This window comes from Marmota flaviventris, chromosome 9 (genome assembly GCF_047511675.1).
Source record: "Marmota flaviventris isolate mMarFla1 chromosome 9, mMarFla1.hap1, whole genome shotgun sequence".
Classification (NCBI taxonomy): Eukaryota; Metazoa; Chordata; class Mammalia; order Rodentia; family Sciuridae; genus Marmota; species Marmota flaviventris.
In genome coordinates this window covers 83,520,633-83,533,856 of record NC_092506.1, presented here as the reverse complement: position 1 = coordinate 83,533,856, position 13,224 = coordinate 83,520,633, and the positions used below count along the sequence as shown (strand labels likewise).

At 32.0% G+C, this 13,224-nt stretch overlaps 1 protein-coding gene across 1 annotated transcript in view; it reads right to left on the bottom strand.

Moving 5' to 3' along the window:
- Window positions 1-4,175: 4,175 nt before the first annotated feature.
- Window positions 4,176-13,224, bottom strand: part of Jrkl (JRK like) — a 243,280-nt gene continuing 234,231 nt past the window's right edge. Inside the window, exon 5 of the transcript XR_003584939.3 lies at window positions 4,176-4,643. The gene's annotated coding sequence lies outside the window, so the exon portion shown is untranslated. The remainder of the gene's footprint in view (window positions 4,644-13,224) is intronic.

The following is a 13,224-nucleotide window of genomic DNA, read 5'->3' as shown; positions in this document are numbered from 1 at the left end:
TCCTGAAATCTTCACCATAATTGATTTTAGGACTATCAGCAAAAGAGTCTCTACAAAAGAGTTCAATGTAGGTAAACTTCCTATTTTCCTATTGCTCTATCACTTGGTCATTGGCCTGGAAGGAATCACTCCAGGTGCTAGACTTGTTTTTCACAAACATTCATCCAGTATAGTAGTTTGTAAATGTGTGTTTGCAAATGCAAAATGTGATTTAAAAAAAAAAAAAAAAAAAAGATTCTTTAACAAGGTCTCTGGCCTTGAGCTAGAGCTTCACAGAGATGTCTACATATCTAAGATAAGAGAAGTTACCAATCGGGCTCCATGGTAACAGCTGGCAGGGGGAGAAAAGAAAGGGGAGAAGAAGCTTTCCCCTTCTCAGGTGTTGTCCTTCAAGGGTTAATTTGCCCAAAACAGTAAAAGAAAAAGCTGCTTTTATGTGAACTTCTGCAGACTGTGAACTTCTGAGCCCCTCCCCTTACATGCTGGGTATAAAGTTCTGAAACTATCTGAACTCGGGGTTCAGGGGATTAATTGATTACAGAGAACGCTGTACCCTCTGAACCTGGCTGCTGCCAAATAAAACTGTTTCCTGCTATCTTTGGTGCCTTGCCTCGTCTGTCCCCCAAAACAGGATAACTTCTGATGTCCTTTAGTACGAGATCATTGACAATAATTAATTGTACAATTCAAAGTAGCTTTCAGAGAGGATCTACAATGCTTTCAATAATAAATGTATGAGGTGAAAGATAAACTAATTACTCTGATCTGATCATTATACATTATTTACATGTAATGACAAACTGCACTGTACCTTAAATACGTATAATAATTATGTTATTTTAAAAAACTTTTTAATTTTTTATTTTGAAAATTGCTTACCTTGCTATTATTTTTGTGTATTTATATATGCTAATTTGTATATGTAATTAGATACTTTAAAATTATTTAAGTAAAATATACTAAAAATTACTCAGGTATACTTAAAATATATTTAGAATTTTCTAATTTTTAAATTAACTATTAACTTATCTTGTTAGTCATTCTTAACCCTGCAGAGTAAGCCTCTGATTACTCTTTTAATGTTTAAAGTTCAGGTGTACATACACTATATATAAAAACATGCATTATGCTTGGGATTATTAAAATTTCATGGAAGGACAATTAAAAAAATATGTCTAAGAAGCAAGTCTGAAAAAATGGCCTTAAATTATACAGAAAGTATAAAAGCCAGAACTCAATTCTGTATTATAGCTGAAAATTCAATTAAAAAAAAAAAGAAGAAGGACCATCCCAGCTGGCTCTTGGCAATCAGAAATCTGATGGAAAAGTCATTCTATCACAAGAGCATGTTGATTTTTCCACCTATGCCCGGGACCTCCAGTGCTCCCTTAATGGCCTATGATTCTCTGCTCAGCAGAAAAGCATTTTCTCTCCAGACATCTTGGAAAATGCTCTTCTCAAGACCAAACACATTGCAAATCACAACAGACCTAGAATCTGACTTAAAATTCTGTATGTGCTTGCCTGGCCATCTGTGCCAAACAGGAGCTGATTAAAAAGGCAGTTTAAACAAAGTGAATCCATACTAAAATGGGGATAATCTACAAGTGGCCAATGCACTCTTCTAATTCCTATCTAGGCCTGGCAGATCGCCCCATGGACAGGCATGACAAAACATTTACCACAAAAACAGCTGAATCCCCCTAAATAAATAAAGAACAACTTTATCTCTTAGCTAAAGGCCAACAGTGCCCCCCTATTCTCCTATTTGTCTTCCCCACTTTCAGAAAGTTTTGGTGTATAATTAGAGATGTCCTGATATCTTTTCAAAGACAAACCAAGAAGTATTAGGCCCCATTTATTCATTCTCTCACCAGCTCACACAAAACCATGGAAATGCAATGGAGAACAATTAACTCTTTGAAAATTGTAACTAAAATTACTAAACAATGACATGTCACCTAATTAACACAATGAGGAAGACTCATAAAATTAGGAAATTGCAGTCTGTGGGTATTCTGAAAAGCTGAAAACTAACAACCAAGAGTGAAAAACAGCAGCTCCAGGCCAAAGGCTGGCACAGGGTGTTTGACCAGTCTGATTAAACATTGTAAAGTTGCCATTACATTTTATTTATAATCATCCTGACAAGTGGATATATATATATATATATATATATATATATATATATATATATATATATTGAGTTCTCCAAAACAGAGCCCCCAGGAAACTACATGGTGAAAGCATGTTTTGAATTAAGTATTTCTGTATTTCCTAGAAGAAGGAAATAGACTTTGAAGAAGATAATTAAGAGTCATCTATATATAGCCCGGGTTACATAGTAGGATTGATTTGGAAAACAATGCACTACAAAGTGGTTTCCACTCAGCAATTTTCTTCACAGGAATGCAATAGTGATGGAAATATTCATGCCTTAAGAGCATCCAAAGTATCCCTCAGTTTTGGTTTGTTTTATTCTTATAATAAATTTAAGAGAAACTTTAGTTACAGACAATCTTCTAGACTCAGGGGCTGTTGAAGGGTAGGATAAGATCTAGCTCAAATGGGATATAGCCATATAAATCTTTAACTGCAATAAAACTTCAAAAGTGCTACAGAAAGCAGTTGGCAAAAGTGTTTTCACAACAAAAAGCAGCAAGTGCTAAACATCTGGGAAAATTTCAAGATGAGGTTTCATAGTTGAGGTTGCATTTGGCATTCAACTTGAAACAATTAAAGAAGTAAAATTTTTCCAGGTGAAGGAGGCAAGAAAGAATATTTCTGGTACAAGTTTGCCAATATATAAAGCAATGAATGTGTGTAGAATGATTAGGAGAAAGGTCGATCTATTCAGAGGGATGGATGTGAATCTGTGGATATTAGATGAAACTGGAGAAGTAATTGGAAGTTTATTAGATCAGCACCGATGTGAACCAAACATAAGTTTACAAGACCTCACTTAAAATATGAATTAATCCAAAATACTATAGGAAAATAAAGGAGAACAAAGAGACAAAACTCTCACGAAGAAAATTTTTTTAAAAATGTAGATGCCTCACTCTCAAGGAGATGGAATTTAACTTCCAGCTCCTCAGTTTGGGACATGTACAGTGACTCCTTCCAAAGAGTGCAGTATGAGAAGGTAACAAGATGGTAACTTCAGAGTGTACCAAGTGATTAAGTGACACTTTCAGTGATAAGCTATGTTGATAGTATGCACCTTGATATAAGGTGACAAAAATGGTACTTTCATTCCTTGATTTTCCTCCCCTAAACAATAACCTCAGTTTAATTACAAAAACTCCAGACAAATCTGATTTGAAAAGTATTTTATAAAATATCTCATCAATATTTCTCAAAACTGTCAAAGATCTTCGAAAACAAGTCTAAGAAATTGGCACAGCCAAGAGATACCTAAGGAGAGATGACAAACAATTTGATATTCCAGATAGGAGCCTAGAAAAGAAAAATATATCAGATAAAAACTAAGAAAATCTCAATAGACATGGACTTAAAAAATAATACATCAATATTTATTTATTAATTATAATTACTACATGATACTGAGGCAAAATGTTACCATTTGAGGAAATGATGCAAAGTTTATGGGAATTTTTGTACTATATTTATAATTTTTTAAATCTAAACCTATCCTATTAAAAATATAGTGTATTTTTAAATGTGATTTGAATGGTTTTTCAGATATTACAATAACTTAGAGAAAAGATATTTATTCAATCAAAATGATTATACAAGTTACTTGCATAGCTGTAGCCTCAGATTAGGCAAATGTAAGACTTAAATGATCTTCTATGGTTATATTTCTCTCATACTCATTTTAAAATGTACAAATACATCATTCAAAGTCTATATAAGTCTCTGTTAATGATGTGCAGCTTTAGTTATTTCTTATACTCTCTCTCTCTAAATGGTGTAATTTCGAAGAGGAAGCAGATTAAAAGAGAAAAAGCCAGCAGATGCCATTCTAGGGCCAGAGAGTTAAAAATCTGGAAATGTGAAAACCAGGATGTGACAGTGGGCCTATCAATTAACCAAGGCGAGGTGACTTTGTAATTCTAACCATGCCTGCACATGACACAGCATATCACAGATAAGTGAGCAGTTTCAGTCACTGAAGAATTGTGATTCATCTGTGAGAAATATCTAGGTAGTAAACATATCCTATGTTTGTAAGGATAGTTTTAAAATTAAATATTTTCACCCATTATCTTCATAATGATTAAAATCCTCCAAGATCATTATATTTCCACATCCAATGAATCTTTTAGACTAGCATTTTCACCTGGAAGTGGCATAAAATTGATAGGTTGATGCTTTATTTAGAAATATAAAGGACGAAAGTGTCAGCACTGTAGAATTATATCCAGAAACTTAACTTTTCACCTATTTTCCTTTAAGAAAAAAATTACAGTGAAACAGCACATATTCAAAAATTTAGAAATACAAATACTCATGTTAACAAATAATCATAATTACCAACATAAAACCAACAGCCAAGAGGATCAATTGAGAACACGAAGAGATGATAGAACCCCTCTGGATGCCAGAGCAAGTGTAAGACTTCCATAATCTTCTGTGGTTACATTTGTCTCATATTCACTTCAAAAAGTCTTCCTCTCCTGAAAAAAATAATTACTATTTTGAACTTTATGTTGATCAACTCCTTGCCTTTTCTAGTAGTTACATTAACTAAGTTAGCCTCTTTGGGATTAAGAATCAGTATTTTTGCACTATTACTACTTTTTTTCTTTCCATATGCTCTTTCTTAAAAAATTATGCTTTGGGGATTCATACATATTGTTGTGTACCTCTCTAGTTTATTCTTTTCATTGCTATATTCTATTGGATGAAGATATCAGTCTCTAATAATTCCACTGTACAAGGACATATAGTTTGCTTATAACTTAGGGATATTACAAATAATTAATCTATGTTTATGCATGGTTTTTGTTCATAGGTTAATACATTTCTCTTGGGTATCTTGAACTAGAATTTCTAACTTACTGATATGTACTTATTCAATTTTAGTAGATAATCAAATTATTTCCAACAGAGTAATATCAGCACTATTTATCAGAATCTCCAGTGATTCACATCTTTGCCAACATTTATAATTGTTCTTTTTCATTTTAACTGTCATCAGGGTGTACTGGCATTAGAAATAATTTTAAATTTCATAACCCTAATTATTATGGAATTTGAACACATTATTGTCTATTCAGATATTCTTTTTTTATAAATTGATCTTTCATTCTTTTACGCGTTATCAATCTTCTCATGGATTTGTAGAAATTCTGGATAAGAATACATACATCCATGAAATCAGAGCTTTCCACCAATGAAAAATTTCAGAAGTATTCACCACAAGCTTCAACTTCTTACTATTTAAGATTTCCTTCTCTTGTTCTTTCATCTGATTTGTCCTTTAATCCCTAGCTCATTTACTGCCATCTTTGTGATTACATTAAGTTTGTCACCTGGAAAATTTTTCCTGTTTTAATATATGCATTTTAATGCTATAAATTTGCCTTTCTGCACTACTATAGCTGCATCTCATAAATTTTGGTTTTCTATAATTTTTTCACATTTGTTCCATTGGTTATATAGAGGAATATTGTTTGTTCTTCATATATTATGAATTTTCCAAATTTCTTTATTAATCTTTTTTTATTTGTATATGACAGTGCAATGCATTACATTTCTTATTATACATAAAGATCACACTTTTTCATATTTCTGGTTGTAAACAAAGTATATTCACAGCAATTCATGTCTTCATACATGTACTTTAGATAAAAATGTCCATCACATTCCACCATCATTTCTAACCCCATACCACCTCCCTTCCCCCAACTCCTCTGCCCTATCCAGAGTTTGTCTATTCCTCCCATGCTTCTTCTCCCTACCCCACTATGAATCAGCCTCCTTATGTGAGAGAAAACATTCATCATTTAGTTTGGGGGGGGATTGGCTAACTTCATTTAGCATTATCTTCTCCAATTCCATCCATTTACCTGCAAATACCATGATTTTATTCTGTTTTATTGCTGAATATTATTCCATTGTGTATACATGCCAATTTTTTTAATCCATTCAACTACTGAAGGGCATCTAGGTTGGTTCCACAGCTTAGCTATTGTGAATTGTACTGCTATAAACATTCATATGCCTGTGTCCCTGTAGTATGCTGTTTTTAAGGCATTTGAGTATAGACCAGAAGAGGGATAGCTGGTAGTTCCATTCCTAATTTTCCAAAAAATCTCCATACTGCTTTCCATATTGGCTGCACCAATTTGCAATCCCACCAGCAGTGTATGAGTGTACCTATTTCCACACATCATCGCCAACACTTATTGTTGTTTATCTTCATAATAGCTGCCTTTCTGACTGGGGTGAGATAAAATCTTAGAGTGGTTTTGATTTGCATTTCTCTAATACCTAGCAATCATGCACAATGATCAAGTGGTATTCATCCCAGGGATGCAAGTTTGGTTCAAGATGCAGAAATCAATAAACGTAATTCATCACATCAGTAGACTTAAAGAATCATATGATCATCTCAATAGATGCAGGAAAAGCATTTGACAAAACACACCAACCCTTTATATTCAAAACACTAGAAAAAGTAGGGATAACAGAAACATATCTCAGTGTCATAAAGGCTATCTATGCTAAGCCCCAGGCCAACATCATTCTAAATGGAGAAAAACTGAAGGCATTTCCTCTAAAAACTGGAACAAGACAGGGATGCCCACTTCCACCACTTCAATTTAACATAGTTCTTGAAACACTGACCAGAGCAATTAGACGAAAGAAATTAAAGGGATACACATAGGAAAAGAAGAACTCAAATTGGCACTATTTGATGATGATATGATTCTATACCTAGAAGACCCTAAAAGTTCCACCAGAAATCTTCTAGAACTAGTGAATGAATTCAACAAAGTAGCAGGATACAAAAATCAACAACCATAAATCCAAAGGCTTTTTTTGTATATCAGTGACAAATCCTCAGAAAGGAAAATAAGGAAAACTACCGCATTTACAATAGCCTCAAACAAATACTTGGGAATCAACTTAACAAAAGAGTTGAAAGATCTATATAATGAAAATTACAGAACCCTAAAGAAAAAAGTCAAAGACAACCTTAGAATATGGAAAGGTCTACCTTACTTTTGAATATGCAGAATTAATATTATCAAAATAACCATACTACCAAAGGCACTATACAGAATTAATGCAATTCCAATCAAAATCCCAATGATATTACTTATAGAAATAAAAAAAGCAATCATGAAATTCATCTGGAAAAATAAGAGACCCAGAATAGCTAAAGCAATCCTTAGAAGGAAGAGTGAAGCAGGTGGCATCACCACACTAGACTTTAAATTATACTACAAAGCAATAGTAACAAAAAAACAGTATGGTATTGGCACCAAAACAGACTGGTAGACCAAGCGTACAGAATAGAGGACATAGTGACTAACCCACAATATTACAATTACTTTATATTAGACAAAGGTGTCCAAAACATGCATTTGAGAAAAGATAGCCTCTTCAACAAATGGTGCTGGGAAAACTGGAAATTCATATGAAAAAAATAAAATTAAACCCCTATCTCTCACCATGCATAAAACTCAACTCAAAATAGATCAAGGAGTTAGGAATACAACCAGAGACCCTGCATCTAATAGAAGAAAAAGTAGGCTCTAATCTCCATCATTAGGCCCCAATTTCCTTAATAAGACTCCTGTGGTACAAGAATTAAAAATGAAAAATCAATAAATGGGATGGACTCAAACTAAAAAGTTTCTTCTCAGCAAAAGAAACAATCTGTGAGGAGAATAGAGAGCCTACATCTTGAGAGCAAATCTTTACCCCTCACACATCAGATAGAGTACTAATCTCTAGAGTATATAAAGAACTCAAAAAGCTAAACATCAAAACCACAAATAACCAAAACAATAAATGGGCCAAGGACCTGAACAGACACTTCTCAGAAGATGATATACAATCAATCAATAAATATATGAAAAAAATGTTCTAATTTTTATTTCTAATTTCTAATTCCATTGTTACTGGGGAATATACTTTCTATTGTTTCAATCTTTGATGATTTTTTAATGGCCTAACACATAATTTATTCTAGAGAATATCCCACGAATACTTAAGAAGAAATTTTTAATGTTGTTGGGTAGAATATCTTAAAGATATTTGATATGTTTAATTAAATTATACTGTCATAAAAGTCTATTAATTTCTTGTTGACCTTCTATTTTCTCTCCTGAATGTTGGGTTCTGTATTCTGCAACTATTGTTGTTAAATTGTCTACATTGTTCTTCGGTTCTGCTAGATTTTGCTTCATGGACCATACATGTTTGTGATCTGTCTTATTGATGAATTGGCATTTTTATCACTTTAAAATACCTTTAACTATGAATGTATTAAATTTATTTCTCTTACATGTTACTTATGTAACTGGTTTTGATACAGACACTCCAGCTCTCTATATTTGGGTTTCCATTTCAACAGAGTATTCTTTTACTTTTAACCTACTCATGTTCTTGAATAAATGTGTGTCTCTTAAATATAGAAGATAGCTGGAGCATGACTGTCTACTCATTCTGTCAGTCTTTCATTTTTTGATGAAACTGTGTCATCTGTTTACATTTACAGATGTAAATTACTGATGAAGTTAGATTATAGTTCCCATTTTGTTATTTGTTTCCAATGTTTTATATATTTTGTGTTCCTAATTCCCTCCATTACTGTGTTCTTTTGTGTTAAATGTATGTTTTTAGAATACTATTTTAATCTCCTTGTTGTTTTTTTTCTATATTTTACAGTTTTTCTCTTAGTGATTGCTCTAGGTTTTAAAATTAACTTCTCAATTTATAACAGTTTAGTTCAAATTAATATCAACTTAATTTCAGTAGTTTACAAAAACTTTACTTTTCTGTAGTTCTATTGTTTCCTTACTCTGTGTTGTTATCATACTCATTACATCTTTATATACTATATTTCCATTCACAATTATTCATAATTATTGCTTTATAAAGTTGTCCTCTAAATCAAGATAAAAGAACTACAAACAAAAATTAAATTAATACTTGCTCTTATATTTACCAACACATTTATGTTTTGTAGTGGTCTTTACTTCTTCATGTGAAATTAAATTATGGTATAGTATTCTTTTATTTCAGCCTTAAGGACTCTTGAACATGTATTCAATGGCAGGTTTGTTGATGATAAATTCCCTCAGATTTAGTTAATGAAAAAATTTCTTATTCCTTTCTTCATGTTTGAAGGATAATTTTGCTGTATATACAGTCTCTTTAAAGAGGATTTTGGGTTTTTTGGCCTTAGAGTACATAGTCCCACTTTAAACATCTGCCTTCATTGTTCATAATAAGAAGTTAGCCCTCATAATTGAGGATAGCTTGTATTTGAGGAGTTACTTGTCTCTTATTTCAAGTTTCTGTTTTTGCCTTTGATTATACATGATGTTTCTCAATGTACCTATCTTGAAATTTACCCTAACAGGAATTCATTTTTCATCAGATTTTGGAAGATGTTGAATTTTTTTACTTTTTTTCTTTTTTTTAAATTTGTTTTAATTAGTTACACACGAAAGTACAATGATCTTGACATGTCGTACATTTGAATCAGATGGGGTATAATTTCTCATTTTTCTGAGTGTACAGGTTGCAGAATTACATTGGTCATGCAGTCACATATATACCCACAGCAATAATAATGTCTATGAATTCTTTTACTTTTAACCTATTCATGTCCTTGAAAAAATTACCTCAAACATTCTTTCCTCTTTTCTTAACACTAATTCTGAGACTCCTTTTATAGCTGTTGATTCTCTGAGCCTCTGTTCATTTTTTTTTTTTCATTCTCTTTTCCACCTGTTCCTTCAACTGAATAATTTCAATTGACCTATCTTCAAGTTCATGGATTCTTTTCTTTTTTCCTGTGAAAATGTGCTGGTAAACCACTAGCAGATTTTTGATATAAAATTTCATAGTTTGTACTTAGACATTCTTTATAATTTTAATTCTTCACTGATATTTTCTATTTTGTGAGTGTTCTAATAATACTATTCTTCAAATATATTTACTTCTTCAAAGATATTTAAAATGACCAAATTAAGGTCTTTGGCTAGCAAATTCACATTTGAGCTTTTTGCAAATTCACATTTGAGCTTTACGAGTCACAATTTCCACAGAGTCTCAGGAAAATTGATTTCTTTGTTCCTCTAAAGGGACCACATTTTCTTATTTCTTTTCATAACTTTTTGTCAAAATGAAAATTTTAAATACTGTAATGTTTCAACTTTGTAAATCAATTTCTTCCTTTCCCCCAGGATTTTTGTTGATATTTTTCATGTGATTATTCCTGCTGCTATCTAATGACTTTTCTAAACTAAGTTTATAAAGTCAGTATTCTCTTGTTAGTTACCTTAATGGTCAAAAATTGATTAAGCATAAACTTTCTTAACTGTGTCTAATCAGTAAGTTCTCAGGTTTTGTCAAATAACTGTGTGTTTCTGTCAGGGGATACTGATATTAAGCCTGGCATTTTAAAACTCTGCCCTAGCCTTCACTTCCTGTTTGTGTTGAACCTCAACACAAGTCAAGCAGAGGTAAACATTTAGAGCTTCCTTGGGTCTTTCTGGAGTATTCATTTAGTCCTATACAAAGAGCACAGCACTATGCATATGAGGAATCATCTAGATTTCTAGTAACATGTCAAAGATTTTTAAATCTACTATATAGAAATCCAACAAACTTTTCCTTTAAACTTTTTTGGTCAGAATACTACGTGCCCCAACCATCATCATTGATGTAGGCAATTGCCACTAATTTGTTTTATCAAATATCCATGAGCAAAAGTTTGTAAGTGTGTACACCCTAGAAAAGCTTTGATTCTGATTGATTTTTTTTAACCAGGGATTGAACCCAGGATCATTTAATCACTGAGCCACATCCCCATTTTTTTATATATTTTATTTAGAGACAGGGTCTCAATAAGTTGCTTAGGGACTCACTAAGTTGCTAAGGCTAGCTTTGAACTTATAATTCTCCTGCCTTGATCTCCTGAGCTGCTCAGATGACAGATGTGCCTGGTTTGATTCTGATTTTTAAAATTAAGACATTCTTATTTTAAAAATGTGAGTGGGATTTTTAAGGGAAATGTCAGACAGATCAAATAATTATAGTTAGTTGAAAACCAGCCTTTATAGATTTGACCCCACATATATTCTCCAGTAGCTGTTAGACTGGTGATTTTAATATTATCATAAGGCTGTTGGTTTTCAAGGCTACCAAGAGATGGGAAGAGGTGGATAGGGATGTGGTAAGTTAAGATATCTCAAAACTTGCTGGTATTACTGAAATAAAACCCTTTTTTTCAATAATTGCTCACAAGGTTATTACAAGGCTTTTGTTCTAAAAATGTTGATTTTTTTCTATTTTTCCAGTGTTTTCCTTGCCTTTTTATGAAAGAAACAATTTTCAAAGGTGCTTATGCCATCATTTCCCGTGAAGTAATTCAGTGATAGAGAAGTTAAATGATAGCACTCTGTAGGACAAAATTCAATTGTAAGAAGTTTTTAGATATATTTTTCATGAAATTCTGTGGAGAACATATAGAAAAATTATGAGCTGAGTAAAAGCACAATTAATCATATTCAAAGTAAAATAATATAATGAATTATTTGAATAAACGGTTTAGAACTGTGGGAGGTTTTTAGTGGTTAGGTTTTTGCTCTGATATAACTTAGCAACTTCTGAATAATTTGGATAAATACCGAGATGATTTTTAAATCAAATATTCAAAATAATTTTACCTGAGAAATTTTATTTTTAAAATATTTTAATAGGCTGAAACACTGAACAAAATAGATATAACTCTTGTCGTATTTATTGTAACAATATAAAATTAACCAAATAGAAAATTATGTATTTCCTTTTGAAAAATTTAATTTCATTTGCATAGTAAGGGAAACAAATTTAATAGCAGTTTATAAAGGAGAGGGAAGAATTGAGAAAGAGAAAGAAGGAAGAAAAGAAAACTAATAGTTTTAGTTAATCACCAAAATGCTATGTCCTAATTATAGGGCAAGCTTATGGCTATAAGCCATACACAACTGCTCTCAGAAACATAACTAATTAAATCAAAAGCATTTAATGATAACATGATATGTACAATATATTCAAAGACCATAGATACAAAGATTTATGGGAAAAAATTTATCCTCAATGAGATCATCACCTAAAGAGATAATCTACAACAAATTATAATAAAATGCAATCAGTGTTATGTCACAGATATAGTCCAAAGTGGTACAGGCAAAATCTAAATAAAGTCTAAATAATTCTGTTTGAAAGGAAAAATTTAATAAGTAAACATACTTTAACTGCCCCACAGGAATTTGAGAAGATACCAGAGACTAGAAATAATTTGGTATGTACTGAGCATTTACTAGGGGTTGGGTACCAGAGTTAAAACCAATAATAATATGTCTTGCCTTTGAATATATCAGTCTTGTGAGATTCTCTTCCCAATCCCCCTTGGAAGAAAGAACTCCCTAATCTCCTCCAAGTGAAAATTAACTGAAGAGTCTTAGTTAGTTATTAAGTGTAAAAGCTTCTCTGCAATGACTTCTCTCAATTTTACACTGGAAAAAGATAAAAGTTCCATTCACACTGTTCTATGGAAATATATTTCAGTGTTATTCAGTGAATTAGAGACAAGCAGAAAAGATTAGAGTCATATGCAACTACTCATAAAACCCTAATATGAGGCCAGCACAGTCATCAGACTTTTAATTAAAGCTCTGAAAGTATTCCTACCTGTATAATGTGCTAGATTTCTCTGAACTTCTTATTACATAAGCATTTTTCATTAAATTGCTACAGCAATTCTGAGCACTGAACAAGATTTATAATATCACAGATTGGATGACAGATAATGGTAGAAGCTAAAGATAATAAATAATTATTGGTACCATCTGGACCCTTTGAAAAAAATATCCCTTTAAAGAGTGCATTTCAGAGTTCTACAAAAATAGAATTTGTGTAAAGAAAACAAAAATGTTAAATTTAAATTAGATGGGAGCAAAGATACTAATTAAGAATTCACAGGGGAAATATAGATCTAATTTAGAAGCAATTGACACAAAATTATTC